The sequence below is a fragment of the Chlamydotis macqueenii genome, chromosome 8, assembly GCF_036417535.1.
Source record: "Chlamydotis macqueenii isolate bChlMac1 chromosome 8, bChlMac1.mat, whole genome shotgun sequence".
In the NCBI taxonomy this organism is placed as follows: Eukaryota; Metazoa; Chordata; class Aves; order Otidiformes; family Otididae; genus Chlamydotis; species Chlamydotis macqueenii.
In genome coordinates, this window is record NC_141563.1 from 36,195,352 (window position 1) to 36,213,496 (window position 18,145).

General features: G+C 49.3%; 1 protein-coding gene across 4 annotated transcripts in view; it reads right to left on the minus strand.

Annotated features, from left to right (window-relative positions):
* JAK1 (Janus kinase 1) overlaps positions 1-3,663 on the minus strand; it is a 59,446-nt gene extending 55,783 nt beyond the window's left edge. For all 4 annotated transcript variants that reach the window (XM_086753021.1, XM_086753023.1, XM_086753019.1 and 1 more), the window contains exon 1: positions 3,506-3,663. The gene's annotated coding sequence lies outside the window, so the exon portion shown is untranslated. The remainder of the gene's footprint in view (positions 1-3,505) is intronic.
* Between the last annotated feature and the right edge of the window lie 14,482 nt (positions 3,664-18,145).

Sequence of the window (18,145 nt, forward strand, 5' to 3'; positions counted from 1 at the left end):
CAGGACCTGTTCCTTAAAAATCCACCTGTTCTCAACGGGCCAGGAAATTAAAACCACTAAATCACACTTCCTTACTTCCCCCCTCCGATTTGAAGCAAGAGAAATTGCAACCAATTTGCCCAAAAGAACCATCAGCAACCTCTTTTTTTTCAGTAACCTAGTACTTTTTAGCATTGTTTCAGTTTTTTTGAAGGATTGAGTGAATATGGAAAACAGATACTGGACAGGGTACCAAAAGTGCTGCTAAAAACATCAAGTGACTGAGCAGAATAATCCCCCCTAATCTGTCACTTCATGTATTGTATAGAAAATATAGCAATGGATGGAATTAACAGTTTAGCTGCTGAACACCCCAAAACGCCATTTTTTTGAGAGTCCGCTTTCCTTCTTGATAAGGTTCAAGCATATTTGTCTCACTCTACTAGCAAACTGAGCAGCAGCCCATGAAAAAGCTTTCTCTCCAAAAGGCAGGCTCTGCGCAGTAACTGACTGAACGATGTGCTGAGCTGTAAAAGCCATTTTGTATCAATACAGCAACTGTTTGACATTACCAATACCTGAAATTTAATTGCATTTTAAGTGCTTCAGCGATCTAGAGCGATGAGAGCATTTACAGGAATAATGTTCGATCTTTAAGAAACTGCAAACTGTTGGACCGGCTACAAAAGAACAACTTGAATATTGCCAGTTTATCAAACAAAAGAAAACATTTTGTCATTTTTAGCTGTTGTTGGACACGAGACGAGTCAGGAACCAAGAGCCAACGGAGTCTTCTCAGCATGCTTTCTGGTTCTTAGCTTCTCCTAATGAACCTTTCCACATCTAAATACAAACCAGTCTTAAGGGTTTGTTTTTCTGTGTGACAGCTTTAACCTCTCAAAACAATTCAAACACCTTCCTCTTTATGTAAACACAGAGCAGCTCGCTCTTGTGCAATTCACGCCCAACACAGCACACACATTCGAGGGTTCTCCATTGGGGTTTGTGCTGTGTTTTGAACCTCGCTTCCTCATACTGAGCCGGGCAGCGGCGAGGGGCCAAGAAGCCTGGGGCCAGTTCTGCAGGTGAAAACAGCCTTCCACCTCCAAACCGAGGGAGGATGGGGAGATAGGTGGTAGGAAGAAGGTGAAATCTTCCTGCCTGCAACAGCAAGCATCACTGTCAGGATGCCGCCTACGAAAATGGAAAGATTTTTCCTCTTTACACAAAAAAAAAAAGGAAGCTGGTTTCTGTGAATTCAGTCTTTCATTTGCAAGACTGAACTACTACAGAAGTGTCCATCCAAACCTACTGAATTAGTATCACTTATTCTTCCAGCCCGCCAGGAGGTAAGGTAAAAGAATTAAAGTTTAAATTGCAGACTCTGTTTGACTAAGGAAAAATGAGTTTAAAAGGTACGTTGCTTTTACCCACTGAATCTGTCCAGTGACTGTTCAGGTACACTTCAGCTTTTCGCTTTGCAACTGATACAAGTTTGCTTTCCAAAACTTTTGTATTAGATACTCTCTCCAGATCTTGGTTGCCATTTGGTTTTTTTTAAATAAACTCACTGAACTGACAAATCAATCTGGACATACAGAAGCAGCATATTCCTGACCAGTTTGAGATTTACAGAATCTACCTCTCAAAAAAGGCCATTTTGAATTTAATTCTGAAAGATTTTTGCAGTGCAGGAACTTCCACCAGTTCACAAAGTTGTTCCCGTTTTGTGTTTATATTCTTGTGCAAATTCAAACCCACTCGCCCTGGCTTTTTACCAGTTTCTCGCCTAACCCTTCCCAAAGGTCAGATGTTTGCAGTTTCACTCTGTATGTGCACAGTATATTCTGTTCCACTGGGCTTTGGGGCAAACGGCTCGCAGATACTCAGACAAGTACGGTCTAAGCGCTGAATCACCAAAGATGTACTGACAAAAACCTTGTAAAATCTGCCTGCAATCACTAACTTTTAACACAGCAAGAGCCCGATGCGACCTGTTGTCTGCTCAGACGGTGAGCAGCGCGTCCTTAACCGGCTATGTATTTCAAAGCACCTGTCCCCGTGTCACCCAGCACAAACCCAGATCAAGGTGCAACTTCCTGCGTGTTTTAAAAACAAGTGCCAGGAGGAAATGCCTACCACTCCCCTTATATGGTCAAAACTGAACCTAATACTGAGCTTCAGCCGCCGCGAACAGAGCGGTACCAGCGGTACCAACGCGCGTACGTTCTGCTCAAGAATAACATCGCAGAGAATCGTCTACAAGAAAGAGCTGAACTGGGCTAACTGGAGTTAAGTTTAAACGCCGATGCAACTTTGAATTATTTCAATTTCCCTCAAAAAAAATAACAACCACAAAAAAAAAAATAAATAAACACCCCCCCCTCCAAAAAAAAAAAAAAAAAAACTTTCTTGCAGTGCACTTATCGGCCCTCCAGGTCTCTGTGCCTCACAATACACCCCCTGTCCCTAATCCATCGAAGCAGTCGCCCCGTTAACCACAGGCTTCCCCAGCGCCGCCCCATCCTCCTACAAAGCATAGACTCGATGTCTGTTTTAACAGAGCCGGGGTTCAGCCACACTGAGCAGCTGCCATGTTGTCTTTCTGCCATCAACCTCCACGGTCAGCAGCGGGGATGACACGCTTCAGACTTCTGCGTCCTGGTTCTTCTCAGGTAGGATCTTTCTATACCTATTCTGGAAATCTCAACTCAACAGGACTATCCAGACAACACCGCAATTGTTTTCCCACACACACATGTACAGCAGAATTATATTTTTAGGTGTCTGGAGACGGTGGAAAGTAGGTGTAACTTGCCCACTGCCAGGTTAGCTGCTCCACAAGCTCGTCCTTTCTGGTGACAGGCACCCACCTGCCCGCACAATGGCTGTCACCACCTTCAGGGGAAGGAGCACCCACAGAGGGGGACTAAAAGATGCCCAGAAAGTGTCTGTATCCCCAACATCGGGGCAGATGCCAGACTGACAGCTGGACCCAATCAGTTTTTCCAAGCCCTTAATTTGCAGAGAAGCCCAAGGCAGCAGCCCCACTTCCAAAGACCGAGGGCTCCTGTGAGCTCAGAGAGTGGCCCGAGCTCGCTCATTAGCACCCGGGTATTTTTTAATTTCCCCCATTTCCACCAGCGGGCAGAACCGAAGTTTTCTCATTCCGGTTCCTCCTACCGCCATAAGCCGGCCTCCCCCGCCGCCGTTCGCTCTAACGTGGCTCTGAAAACCCCTTCCCGCACGGCCTCGTCCCCCTCCATTCCCGCACCGGCCCCTCTCCGCCGAGGGGAACCCAGCGGCACCGCACACCCGAGCCCAGGCGCCGGCCCCGGGCCCGGCCGCCGCGTTCAGCCCGGGAAGGGCCCGGCGCGGCCGCCGGGGGGGGGAAGCCCCGCGCCGTCGGCCATCTCGGGAGCCTCCTTCAGGGAAAGCGCCCGGCCGCCCGCACCACCCTCCCCGGCTCCCCTCGGCACAAGGCCCTGCCGCGGAGGCGCGGGAATCCCGCTCCGGCCCCACTCACCGCTTCCGTCGCTCCTCGGCGGGGCTGGCGTGAGGCGAACGCGGGGGACGGGAGCGGCCGTGCCGCTCAGCCGCGGCCCCACGGGACTGGGGGGCGGCTCGGCCCGGCCCGGCCCTGCCCGGTGCGTGCGACAGCGGAGCCCGCGGGCGCTCGGCAGCGGCAGGGCAGCGGTCCCGGCACGGAACGGCGGCGGCGCCCGCGGAGCATGCGCCGGGCCGGGCCCGCCCGGGGGTGGTGCCGCGCCGCGGCGGCCGCCCGCCGAGGGGACTGAGGTGGCGGCACTGGGCTGGGAGCTGCGGGGGATTTGCCGGGCCCCGGGGAAGTGCGCGGCAAAACGCGGCCGAGCCCCGGCGGGGATGGCCCTGCCTAGGCCGCAGCGGCGCGCCCGGAGCCCTGTCAGGGAGGTAAAGGAGGAGGAGGAGGGGGATTTAAAATGGATCTGCCTCCTGAGTGGTGTGAAGTGAGATAAAGGCTTTAGCGGGTGTGCTGGAGGCCAGCCCAGTGCCCGGGTCTGCACGCAGGGCTTTCACAGTCGGTGATTAAAAACGCCCGTCTGCCAACATCTCTTCTGGCGCTGATGGTGCTGGAGTTACGGGGTTGTCTGCAAGTCCCGAGGCCGTCGCTGTCGTCCCCGCAGAGCTCCGGCGTCCGTAGTGGCGCGGGCAGAGCTACTGGTGTATTTGGATCATCTTTAAAAAACCTAACGGCCCTGTCTCTAGCCTCATGCAGACACCGATGAGCCGGCATAAACAGCTTGGGTGTTTACCCCAAATGAGGAGACACGCACAATTTTCCCATCTGCCCAGAAAATAAATGGGTTTCTTCATCGCAGTTTCAGTAAAATTGGGTCCCCCTTCCCAAATGCACACACGTATTTGGCATTTTCTTCTGAAAGAAGAGCCAATCTGCCGCTGCCTTTTGGGGGAACGCTCCTAATAGCCAAATTGGTGATTAAAAAAACCCTGCCCTGATAAACCTGCCCACTTTCGACGTAATGGTAGTTGTGCGTAATTCACATTAATCAGAGCACACTGATAGCATCTTTTTGTCAAGGTCTTCTCATGCATGGCATGACATGGCTGTGCAAGCCCCTTTGCCGTCGGATTCAATTAATCCGTCCCAGCTCATCTGCCTTGTGCCTCAGCCATCCTCAATTTTCAACCTCTTCTCCAGGAAACCAACCCAGAGCTTTTCCTCTCCCGCACGGGAGTTAGGAGACTGGGGCTGATGGCGTCTGAGTTCGTGTGTGTGCACGTCTGGGTGGTTGTAGTTTACAAACTAAAGATAGATAATTGTTATTTTTCCCCCTCTCTGAAAAGGAAACAAGCCAGCCCTTTCCCACCCATTTCCAGCGCTGTCAGGGAAGCACCAGAGTGTAATTTGGATGTTTTTGCACCATCTTATCCTTTTTGCCCAGCCGCGCGGCATCGTTGGGTCTGGATTAACTGTGCTCTGTGGGTGCAGGGGAAAGCACTGCAGTCTCACCCCATTTCCATCACCTTGAAAATCTTCACTCAAGCTAGAAAAGAGCCTGAGGTTGGAAGGAACGAGGTCAAACCCTGCAGATGTGCCTGGCTGTACCAGGGCTCTCAAGCCCCGTCTTTTCTTGCTGCCTTGTTCCCTATCCCCGGTGATTGCCTGCAGGGCTGTGCTTCCATTGATTAGCTATCATTCTTGCGGTCCCTTTCCATGCCTTCACCAGTGTAATGATAAAATCAGTTTTTCCTGATGGGTTTTCATGCTCAATAACATACCAGATCTTTATTATTTATGCCTTACAGTCGGGGCTCGTTTCCCAGCACACCAATTGATGCTGCGAGTGTCCTTAAATCCCGAAGCTCAGAGCTGCAAATCAAAGCGAAGCCGAGGAGGCGGCTGTGAGGGAAGGATTGCATAAGGGCCTTAGCCCGGGGCTGCTTGCGGCTGCCAAAGCTCAGAGGAGAGCAGCTTTACTTCTGCCTCCGTCTAAATCGGTGCGCAGAGCCCAGGACCATGTCCAGGAATGACCCAGGCTCCCAAAGGCCACGTCCTTCAGCGAGTATTAAATTCTCATGTGCTCCCTTTAAAAAACGGGGCTGAGCTCCTTCAGCACTTACAGTCCCTTAGAAATTGTGCGTTCAGTCTCCCAGTCCTGCCTGCAATGTGAGCTTTTTGCTTTTTCTCCTCAATTTCAGGACACTGGTGTCTGCTGATTTCTACCAGTTGTTCTGTGATGTGTAACTGGGATGAAATCAGTGTGCTTCTAAAAACTACCCTGAGAACTATGTTAATAACAGTGGAGTATTTCCAACCTAGTCCCAAAACGGTCTGCTTTTACCACAACATACCATCCTATGGGAAGGATGTAATTTTGTATTAAACCCTTTAAAGTAGTTTTCTCTAAGGAATTAATCCCATGTGTTTGTAGCTGAATATGTTCTCTTGCTTATGATGAGAACGGGCAAGAGCTGCAGAAAAGGCCTGTGACACAAAATAAGGTTTTCTTACCCCTGTAAGTACCGTACTGGGGTGCAGAGACAGGTAAGAAGAATTATTTCGTATCTTCTTTATTTTGCAGCTTCCAGGGTACACTGATAGCCTCCACAAAAAAAAAAAAAAAAAAAAAAAGGCAAAATACCGACAACTGGACTTGACTGTCTTGATGTTTGTGAATTAAAAATGAAACTACATTCATACAAACTCTGTCTTGAAGCCTTCTTTAAATAAGGAGTAGGGATGGATGTACAAATTATCCCCGTTCTGCAGTTCAGTTTTCAAGCTTCCAGAAGCCAAACTTCACCTTTGCCTCCGAGCTGGTGATGTTTTCACACCACTTTAAACAGTGTAAATGTTTAGAAAGCTTTTTTTTTCCATGGCATTTCAAGCTACGGTGAGGGGCCCTATGTACAGTCAAGTGCTTTAAATCACCGATGCCATCAGCTTGGGATTGACTGGACCTTTACGTAAATATGATTTAACACTATCTAAGTGGGTTCAGTTTGTCATTGGTGCGTTCCTGGCACTGGTTTTGGAGCCTGGTTCTTCTCATACATGCTAGCAAAAATCAGGAGGAGGTAATGAAGTCAGAGGCGCTGTGTAATGTGTAAACAGGCCGCTGACTTTCAATGTCAGCCGTTCCTTAAACTGTAACAGTATTAGAAATTATTCTGAGACTGATTATCTGAGCTCTCGTATGCTTCTGCAGAGTGTCAGGTTATGTTCAGCACTGCTCAAATTTGAATTTACTTTTTAAACCACTTTTTTTTTCCTCAAAAGAAAAACATTCTTCCATTTTTATCTCCAGGAAAAAAAAAAGTGCGAGTTACAAAGGAGAGCAAGTCAAGCATTTGTTCCTCACGGTTGACAAAACTGATCTTTTCACTTAGAGTTACTGTTTCTAACACAGAGAGCAGAAGCTCTTTTCAGCTGGATCTGCGCTGGGTTTGGTTCACTCTGCGGCCGGAGCGCAGGGAGCATCCGGGAGCGGGAGGGCCAGGCTATCAGGCAGCGCAGAGCTGGACCCGGCGAAGGGGGTCACAACAACCTCAGGTGCTCCAAACCATCTGCTGGGTGCCCGTCAGCTGGGTGTTGCAGGTGAATTCACCCTGCACCCTCCTGTCTCCCCATCGGTGAACTGGACAGCGCTGTACACCATCCCCATGCAGTATCTTGGAGACTGCGAGGCCCCCGGATCCTGCAGCGATGGGGTGGGGCTTGCCAGGGGAGCTGTATAAATAGATAACGCAAGTGCACGAGTTCTTTCATCTGATCTGCTGCTGAATTTATCTTAAACTTCCTGTGCTCACATAACATGTGTGAAACCGTGTTTGTGACACTGTTTTCAGAGGGCTTGTCTCTGCTCGGAAAAGCAAGTGAGAGCATTTATTTTGAGACATTGGGAAGTGTGAATTGCTTCTTCATAATTAACTGCTTCTAACTATGGTGCTCAACCCTTTTTTTTTTCTTTCAAGCGAAGTGGGATTTCTAGTAATCTCAGTTTGGGGAAGGAGAGGTACTTCATGTAGGTATTCCAAATTTACTTTGCCAAAAAAGGATTGAATTTTCTCTATCCAAAGCAGCCCTTGTTCTGAGGGTGCTGTGGCAGCTGCTGCTGAAAGCCAAGCTGCAGGGGGATTTCCTGCGCAGGGCTGAAGCGAGCTGGCAGAGCGATGTGTAGGAGGTGTAACACGTAGCTCCATTTCCCGACTTCCCTGGCCAGGGGGCCGGAGTTCGCTCACTTTGCTCCAAGCTCGGGATCGTGAAGATGCTGCCATCATGTCTCAGTCCTACCTCAGGCGTGTTCATGTTGCTGCTTGCCTTCATCGTCTGTTTTATCCTGCTGCCAGCTTTCTGGTTCTTCATTGTCCTCTTAACAAACCAAACCAACAGCATTATTTGCGTATTGTTTTTTGGGATTTCTCTGCTGAAATGTACGCTTGTTGTGAAGCAGAAACTGGGTTTGCGTGAAGACTTGTAGAGCAGCTGCGAAGGATGGAGTTACACCAGTGCTCGTGGCCGGGCAGCTGGCACACTGCAACCAGCGCAGCCTAAATCTGGCTTCTTGTCTCAGCCGTCGCTGCCCTGAGACGTAATGGACCAGTGTGGTGGTGGTGATGGTGGTGGTAATGGTGGTGTCAGCTTCAAGCTGGCTAATAAAATAGGCAAAGGCAATATTGCCCAGAACCTCGAATGCATTTTCTTCAACTCATCTGCTTCCCAGTGCAGGCATCTCCAGAAGGATGAGTTTGGTGCTGGCACGGTTCACGGGTATCCACTTGCCACCTGGCTGCCCGCCAGCCACGCTACTACAGCGAGATGCCCTTGCATATATAGTAGCTCCATACATATATAAAAAACCCAGAAAAAGCTGTACGTGCAACAGTTGGCTTTTGTAAGGGCGAGTCTAGCGCTAACTGGAACTGGAGGTGGGTCTGCTGGTGGGAAAGGACGAAGCAGAGCAGTGACCTCAACCAGAGCAATAATTAAAATGTTTTAGGATTGGAAATACCACGTTTGTCACGAAAGCGTTCACCTTTCCGTAATGATACACAACATTGATTCACGTCCCTCGTGGTCCAGAGATCACAGAGGTTATTTACATGGCTGGGGGCATCTCTCCGGTCAGTGCCCAGCATCCGAGACCAGGTGCCGCTGTCTCTTTCAGGAGAACACACGTAACCTGGAGCACGCAGCGTTTCTAAAATCGTTAACTAGCAGCCAGGATATACAGCCTGGCTTGGACAACTTCCAAAGCACATTCTGTTGCTGCTCTTTTTCTCACGTATACTTTTTAAAAGTACATTTCCTTGGTCTATGTTACAAGGCAGCATTTTTCTGTGGCGTTTGCCATATCTCCCTCCCTGTCGTACAGAGAATTAAGGTCATGTTTCCAGAATGGTGTTGCTCATAATATCACAGAGGGTTCCGCAATACAAGCGGGAAGGCAAACAAACTCCAAATCTGGAGAAATGTGGACTTTTTCCCAAGCCCAATAAAGACAAGCAGTATCACCATCAGGAGCTTGGTGCCCCAGTCTTTGCGTTCATCCTGCCGCGCTGCTTAACCGTCACATCGTGGATCCGGCAGGACCACGTGGCTGTTGTGAAGGTGTAGGGGAAGAGAAAAATGAAAGATGCCAGTGATCTTGGAGACAGAGAAGGGTCTCCAAGACCAAGGGGTTCAGGCTGGTTCCTCTCACCCTGGGTTGTGTTTAAATGGCACGGTCTACCGTAAGAGGACAATTATTACAGTGCAGTTTGACAGTGTTAGCCATGGGTTTCAAATGTACCGAGAGCATTCAGGCTGCAATACAAAATCTGCTGAAAACAGCTGATGTTGCTGTTTCATTCCATGAAACCCATGGAGGTGAAAAGCAGTGTGGGATTTTTCTCCCATTTTATGTAACTCTGTTTTTCCTCATTTCCTCCTAAGTGAAATACGTCATATTTCATACAATTGTTTTAAAACGCTGTGGCATGTTTCCTAACTTAGCTGAGTAAAAGGGGTGAAAAAGTGAGAAATCCTCAGACTAAGAAGAAACTAAATAGAAACTAACGTGTTCCTCCAATAATTTTCAAATAAAACACCCATTGTGGATTGTGATTAAAATGAGTTTTCCTTTAATGGGAATGCAAATGTAACTGCAGCAGCATGTCACGTTTACATCCAAAATTAATTAGGTTTAATTAGTGATAAGCCTCTGAAAATGTTAATTTTCAGAGCACCCTGGAGCACTGCATTTCAAACCAGAACGCAGCAAGGCTTTGGTTGCTGGAGGGCGGCATCACGTGCTGTCTGGAGACAATGTTGTTCTGCAGCAGGCAGAAATTTTTTAAACAAACACATGACTGTCTTTATTACTCTGGGAACGTGAAGCCAGCACATTTAAGGAAATTGCCTGTACGTGAAATAAACCGAATCAGCAGGTAATCCCGGGGACACATCAGAAACGTTGGCACGGGGCCTCTCACATTGCCTCTGCTGATCTGTGCCCATCTAAACCAGCGCAGCCTTTATCGGTGTGCTTCGGAAAAGGCACTGACTCCTCCTCGTCCACATCCCTCTGCAAGAATCACCTATGCTCCGGCGCTCCACAACACTGATCCCAACGGGCATCTGTGTGTTCACCTTCTTGCTTGTGTGTTTCTGTCGAAGTCATGCTCTCTTCATTAAAAAAAAAGGCGGGCGATGAGACTCCCAGATATGGGAAACAGCTGCCCCTGCAGCTTCACAGTAATGAAGCCGCTGATGTTCAGACCTGTTACTGACCTCACCTGCTCCTCTACCAGCCCTTTCTGCAGGGCTCTTTGCTACGGGCTCTTTGCTACTGCCCGACCAAAACCGCCTGTTCCGGGGCTGCCCTTGTGCGTGCAGCCCTCGACTCATTTCCGTGAACTCTCCTCCCCCGTCAGCCCCATGCTGGTCCCAGCAGCAAGGACGAGACCCACGGATGGCGTCTTTTTGTGGCGGAGCAACATGATGAAGTTGGGATGGGATCCATGGCTCTGTTGTCCAACACCTCAAACAGAATCATTTGCTCTCTCACAGACTTATTTTTAGGCAGGAGGAATCCGAAGCTTGTGCAAATGTTTAAACACATCTCTCTCTCTAATTATTCAGTGTACTTTGCCTGCTTCTGGAGTTAATTAAAATGGAGGGCAGTCGACAGCAAGCCCTGACATTCTCCAGAGGCAGGAGGCAGCAAACTGGCAGAGGGAGCGCCGATAACCACCTGCTCTCTCCACTCCTGCACCACAAGCTGGCACGTCGTAACGGCTGTGCTCCCGTGGCAGCACTGACCCGCAGCACCAGAGCACCAAATCTCAACGAGTCTGCCTTAATCTAAAGGAGATCGGTGCGTGCCCAGCACTGGGGACTGACGTGTCCTGAGCTGTTTGAGGCTGCAGTGCCTGATTTCAGAAGATCCAAGGAACCACCCAGCCCAAGAGCTGTTTTCCTCCTGAGCAGCCTCACAGCTTTTCCCTGTTTTCTGCTGCGGTTGAACGGGGCTTTTTCCAGTGTCGGATGCCCATCTCTGTGTATCAAAAAAAAAAACCCAAAGTGCAGCTCTCGTCCTCTTGAAGTCAATGGGGAACTTGAGACTGGAATCAGAATTTTGCCTGTGCATAATGATGTGATTCTCTGTTCACACAGTATCCTGGGGACCGCTTTTCCAGGAAACAGGCACATGTAATGGCCATTACTGTTCCCGCGCAGCGTTTGCACCGCTGGAAAACGACTCCTCACCCGGAAACGGGAGCCAGAACGTAACCACAGTGCTCCACTGAGAACAGCAGGAGTGGGAATGCAGATCCAACACATTGATCCAATTTTACTCTAAGAAAGTGAAAATATGACCACGGTTGAGCTGAGCATATTTGTAATGAATGAATAATGTTGAATTCTCCTTAAGCTCATGGACTTTTGCAGGCAGGGTGCTGTAACTGAGCAGGTTTTGGAGCTGGCATGCCAAGAAGATACCTCTGCATCTGAAGAAAAAATCATGTTGCATGGCTGAGCTGGTGACATTTCTGATCACAGAAACAGACTTGCCCAGAGTCTTCATCAACTTGTTTTTTTCATTCTTCATTGTCCAACGTCTCCACGCTCACATTCAGAAATTGCTTAACCTGACCTAAAAACAAGTTTGTCATTGTTACATTCTGGTATATCTAACATTTGCACATATCAGGACATTGCAATTAGGCTACTTGATTTGTAAAGATGTTTAATCAAGAAGGCCTGTATTAAAGTGCAAGTTCAAGGGCTTTGCGCTAGCCAGAGACGATTTGAACGAACAGGAATTAAAAGAGAGTCTGATTCATATGGGGCACTGCTGGACTTTGAAATTACGAACGTGTGCTTGAAACTCTGCTGGGAAGGATTCTTTTTATTTTAGTACAACTAAAACGAGGCTTTTTGGAACTGATGCTTCATGCTGAAGAGTAACAGAAGTCACACTTGAAAGAAAAAAAAAGCATTTTGGGAAAAGGCAACATCTTCACCTGATTTCAAGGCTGAGCACTAGCAGACAATGGAAGTCTTTTATCCTGCTGCTGTCAGAAGCCGATAGTGGCTGGCCAGCTTGCTCGGAGCAGAAACTTTGACCCTTAAAAGGATCATTTGTGGATGAGAGCCAGGAACAGGACAGGCGTTCTTGTCTGCAGCCTCGCAGCCCCAAGGAGATGTCGCAGAACTGCTGTTCTTCTCATGCGAAACGTGGGTGGGAAGGCGACAGCCTCCAGATGGGAAAAGGGACTTTCCTGATGAAAAAGCCTGAGAACCATCGGGTTAGAACAAATCCGTCTGGAATGACAGCTGAGATTCGTCACACGAAAACTGCCTCGCCTTAGGATCAAACCCATAAATTACGGAAAGTTTTATCAGAAAACGGATGATCTTCAGAGACCTTATTTTTGAGCAGAAAGCGATGTTGTTTACATCGTGCTTTAACACGGTTTGTGGGAGGAAGTGCACCACTGCCAAAAAAGACTTGATAGTTGCATTGTTCATGTGTAGCAATATTTAGACATAGCAAACCCACGAGTATTTATAAGTCTGTCCCATTATGATATCAGTAGGAAGCTACAGGAAAAAGAGATGGCCTCTCTGTCCGCTGAGTTGAGAGGGAGATAAAGGCTCCCAGTAAATCTCATTGGAGAGGTGTTGTTTTCAGGCACAGACAGCGTTTCAGTTCCTGCCCTGTGCCAGAGCTCAAAAGCTGTACTTGTTGTAACAGGAAACAAGAATCACAATCTGAAGCCAGAGGCACGTATCATTCGAGCAGGCTCTTTGCTCTCTTTCACCAGTACTTGACGTGTGCTGCACTGCACAGTGGGCAGGTTTGCTGCACGTCCCACTCAACGAGCCGGGTTGGTCATTAACCCTCAAACCAAGCAAGGTAGGTTCCTTGGACCTGGTCCACAACAAACCTTGCATCTGCCTCTGAGCAGTTACCTTACGTCCCATGGGAAGGACAATTTTTTTTCGGTTTCTAGTACGTGTCAACGCCCTGACTGTATTCATCAGTGAGCTGGCAAAGCCATCCTTGGGGCAGGACCGGGAGGACCTGGCTGACCGCCACGCTACTTCCAGCTCCAAACTCTGCTGCCACCTGCTTTTCTCCCAGGAAAGGAGATGCATGTTCCCTGAACACCTGCTGGATCCTAAAATGACAGCAGAAGTAGCTAAAAAGAGATGAAACCCAGCGTTGGCCAGCCTGCAAGCTTACAAATGCTCCCAGCTCCCAAGATCCCACAGCTCCTCTTCTCTCCCGTTCATCCTGTAACCAAAATGGGAGCGTGGCACGGCATGTGAAGGAGCAGTGCGAGCGCGTTGCTGTCGTACAGCCGCGGACGACTGCAGCCGCCGCACCGCGGGAGATGACCACCTCTCCTTTTCAGGATGAGCATATTCCTGCCCAGGTCAAGGGCTCCCCACAGGCTTCAGAAAGAGGCAGAGAGGAAGCTGAGGGCTGACTCTGCTCAGATTTTTATCTATCTAGAACTTAAACTCTTGGTAGCAGGATGTCTCTTTTATAATTTGCAGTCTTTCTAGTACAATAGAAACTGCAGAAACAGACCTGAGCCGCTATCATAACACCAGCAATAATTTCCCCCGTTTAAATGACGCACGCTTGCAAAATGTTCCATCACAGCTGTACAGCACCGACCCCGTCTGGGCCCACAGACACCGCCAGCAGCACAGTCTGACAAAAACGCCTTCCAGTAAAGATCAGAGAAATAACATAGCCCATGTAATTGCCATCTTGGAGCAGACCGCTGGTTGAGCTAATCCGTGTCCTCTCCCCGGAGCAGCGAGCAGCAGCCGGGGTTGTGCAGGGAGCACAGGGCAAGGACCCTGGCCAGCCATGAATCATCCAGTGCAGAAGGAAGAGCTTTCTAAACACCACTGGGTCGATGAGCACACTTAATGTCAGGATCAAGAATAAATTGTGACCTCTGGAAACTGCTGCATCAGCCTGCACAGCCTGAGGGCCAGACACTTCCTCGAGGGGGTGGATCTGGGGAACAGGCACCGTACTAACACGTCTGCAGGTCTCTGTTTATTTGATGCAAAAAAAATCTGTCGGATTTCACACTCCCCAACATAACCTGGCCCACGGGGCCCCTCTGCCGTCGTGTCCCAGCACTGCACCCCTGCCCCGCACTCCTGCCTGGGAAATTTGCAGTCTCCCACTCGCGGAGGCAGAGAAGCCCCAAGCAAACCCTGCAAGGGGCTGTACCAGCTGCATCACCCTAGTGCGCTGGCCAGACTGTGAAATAACTCATCCCCCCATCGATTCCCATGTGTTCAGACATACAGAAAATCAGTTAGGAGACTCATTAGCCAAGACTGTGTTATCTTTAAAAAGCCATATTAAAAAGGACCTAAAAAGGGCTTTTTTTTTTTTTTTTCCTGTTTTGCTACAGTCGTTTCTCTTTGTTCTGGCACCAAGTATCACCCGTTGACCCACCCCTCCGCTCTCCATACTTCACAGGACCCTGCTTTCTGAACCACTTTTGCAGCTTTCCAAAGCACACCATTTCTGAAAAGCAAAACAGTCAATCAACATGGAAACTCTCAATAAAGTGTGATATTTTATTCAAATGAAACGCAAGTTTTCTTCACTTTTGACTTTTATGCGAAGGGGTACATTTAAAACGAGTGCATTCCACTTCAGCAGGACGCTGCGCTGTACGTGCACCAGTCCGTCCGTCCCCAGGGCACAGAGAAGCGGCGGCGCGGGGCCCCGTGAAGCTCAGATGGCTGCCATCCTTCAGTTATCACAGTACTGTACCTTTACAAGAGACAGCATCAGCACTGTGATAACTGAGCCAGGGCAGCCTGTCAGTCATTGCGGCCCCTCCGCAACACTGCCGAGCCCAGCAGGCGCTTCCTCCGTCTCCTCGTCCCTCACGCATCTCAGAAATCCCGCATCGCCCCCAGCAGATGCCCAGCTGCCAGGTGAAAGGCTCAGGAGCATTTAACAGAAGTGGCTTTGCATCTGAGGTTTGTGTCCAGAAAATTATCCAGATAATTAGTGCTATCTTAATGACCATGGTGGCTTCCGCAATGCAGCTCAAAGTGTTTTTAAGTAGTAGTTTTTTCTGGCCAAATCCACTGATGTTGGATTTAATGGAGAAAGCGTAACTAACCACTGTACGGGTATCCCTAGAGAGAACAGGGGCACCGCTCTCTCCCCCTTACAGTCACAGGAGCTAGAAAGAAGCATTTGGTTTACGCTACTTAAGTATTGAATGTCATGAACCAGACAGTCAGTGGGTGTAATGGCAGAGCGCCAGGTAAGTTACTGGAGCTACACAGCTTGCGACAGCCGAGGAGCGGGATCGTTAACAGCGCGAATACGAGGGTAGCACCACACCGTGACCACGCTGCATACTGCACCGAGCCCGCCGGGCTCCCGCCAGCGGAGCGGGCTGGCAGGCGGTGGAATTTTACAGCAGTGCGAATACATTCAGCTGGGCTTAATGGGAGTTTGTCACATGTACTTTTGGAGCCAGCATCGCCCGTTCCTGTGCCTACCGATGGCTTCGACAGGAGCAGCGCCAAACGCCAGGCAGCCAGCTGCGTGCACAAGGGACCGCTGCTGGAGTAAGCCGAGGAGGGGCCTAACGGCTTGAGGTGCTTCAAGTACGCAGTCAGCACTTTTAGGTCATAGGATCCAATTACACAATTGTGAACTAAACAATTCCACTGCAAACTAGTTAAATTACAGGCTTACATCAACCCATGTTTTACCTCCCCCCTCCCTTTTTTTTTTCCTTCCCTAAAAACAAGCATTGCTGAAAAGATCATGGAACTATTTCTACACACACATCCCTCTGTTGGTTAAGGGAATCAAATATATTGAGTTCTGAAATGAGTTTCAAAAACACAGTGGTTTTACACAGTAAAAGTTAATGTGTTGTGAAGTTTTTATAAAAAGTTCACTTATGATGTTGATGGACTTCACCAGTACAAGCTGCTCTCATGTTTCTACCAGGAGGAAGCAGAAACTCCAAGAGTGGCTTACCACTCTAAATAACTTACCTGGAAAAGAGCATGTCCTGAGATGTTATGGAGACTGTTTTTAAAAGAGAAGTACGTAACACTCCGCTGGATCCAGCTACCAAAATGGTGCCTTACAAGTTTTTAACTCAAGAGGGCAATGGAGAGACAAGTATGAAATATCTGAGGAGAAGCACGCAGTGGAAAAAAAATATTTGTACATTTTAAAACAAACTACAAACATACATTACGTAAAAAGGGGACAGTCAACAGATTATGCAATACTGACGACACAGATGACTTAAACACACATCCTAAAACTCACAGATTTACCACCATTTGTAGATTAATCCTTAAAGAATCTGTTGTTGCTAGGGGAAAAAAAAAACAACAAAAACCTGGTAAAAAATATTAATAAATTCTCTACATACAAAGGTGGCTTTTGAAAAGGAAGGAAGCTGCATAACTGCTGAACCATTTGCTCTCACTCTGAGGTGTTTTCACAACACCGTTACTATTCCAGTAGAAAATTATACCGATTTCAGTAGAATGGCATAGATGTAGGACGGGGAATCCTACATTTCACAGGCTGAAGTGATGAGAGAAGATTCACTATTTCGTAGTTCAAGTATGCCTTGACCTCCATTTCAAGATTTTATTCCCTGCCCCAGCAGTTACTATTATGCTATTTAAAGAGAGAAGATACACAACCGCAAAGGTGAACATTTCCCCCCCAACACCCTCTGGCACAAAGACTGTTCGAGTTACACACATATTCTAAGGGCTGATGCCATTTTCTCTAGAGAGGATTGAGCCCTTACTCCAATACAAACATGGTTTACTTCCTCGCGTCTAACCCACACATGCTGATTTGTGCTTTGCTTCAGTCAGATGAAAAACACACACACTTGATGCAAAAAGCCCAACTAGGTTGCCCGTTATCATCTGAAGAATGCCCTTTTTAAGCAAAAAACCCACATTAGTTTTGGAGTCTAGTACACATTTTTGTTCTTGTTATTGCTAAGGCACTGCATATTTCCATATGCATTTTAAAAACCTCTAGTTTCCAGTATTTGCTGCCAGCTCTCACTTTTGAAAGCCACCTAAGTTTGTCTGGATGGTTTTTAAACCCCGGTTCCACCTCCTGCCCCTCTGGGGCTGGCGATTCCATATGGGTTTTTTTACTTGTTTTGTACAAACCCAAATTCCTTCAGCATCACACTGATGGAATTACTGATGTGACTCGATCACAACCCCTAAGGCTTGTGATCCCCACCCCTACACAGATGTCAAGTATTTTTGAGTACTACAAGCCACACTCGCCCTGCCTCCACAGAAGCTTATGGGGTGTGCAGGTTGCAAACCTGATTTCCATCTTGATTAGCGCGATTTTAACCCAAAACCTGTGGAAGTCTGAAGAGGAAAGAAAATAAACAGCAAGTTACGAGCGTACAGCGGTCCGACGAGCGATGACATGGCTTCGATGGCGGGAACGGAGGCTGTGTGCGAGGAGGAGGAGGAAGGAAGGCTATGAGGAGTGACGGTCCCTGGCAGCTCCCCGGGGCCGCCACAGCTGCTCCCTCCCAACTTTTCCTTCGACGGCGCTTCCCGAAGCGCGTTACCTGAAACCGCGGGGCAGGCGGCGGCCCTGACAACACAACCGCGGGACGGGACGGGACGGGACGGGACGGGATGGGACGGGGCGGCCGGTAACCTGCCCTCACGGAGCCCTCCCCAGCCCCCCGCCTCGCCCGCTCCCCTCGCCCCACTCGCCGTTCTCCGTCCATCCGGAGCGCTGAAAACCATTCGAGTAAGGGTCGGCTGCCTCGGCGGAGCCCGGCGGGCGGCCGCACCCCCGCGGCGGCGGTGGCGGCAGCAGCAGGCCCCGCCCGCGTAAACACCGCCGCCCGGAAAATCATAGTGCGCAACGGGGGAAAGGCCGCGCCCCGGCCCCGCCGCCGCGGCCCGCTCCGCTCCGGCGGGGAAGCCCGGGCGATCCGGGCCGGCTCGGGGCGGCCCCAGGCGCGGGCGCGGCGCTCGGCGGGGCCGGGGGCGGCATGACGCAGCACGGGCTGGCGGCGTGAGGGCCGCCATCTTGCTGTGTTTATGGCAGCGCCGCGCGGCCATGTGACGGGCGCTTCCGGGGGCGGG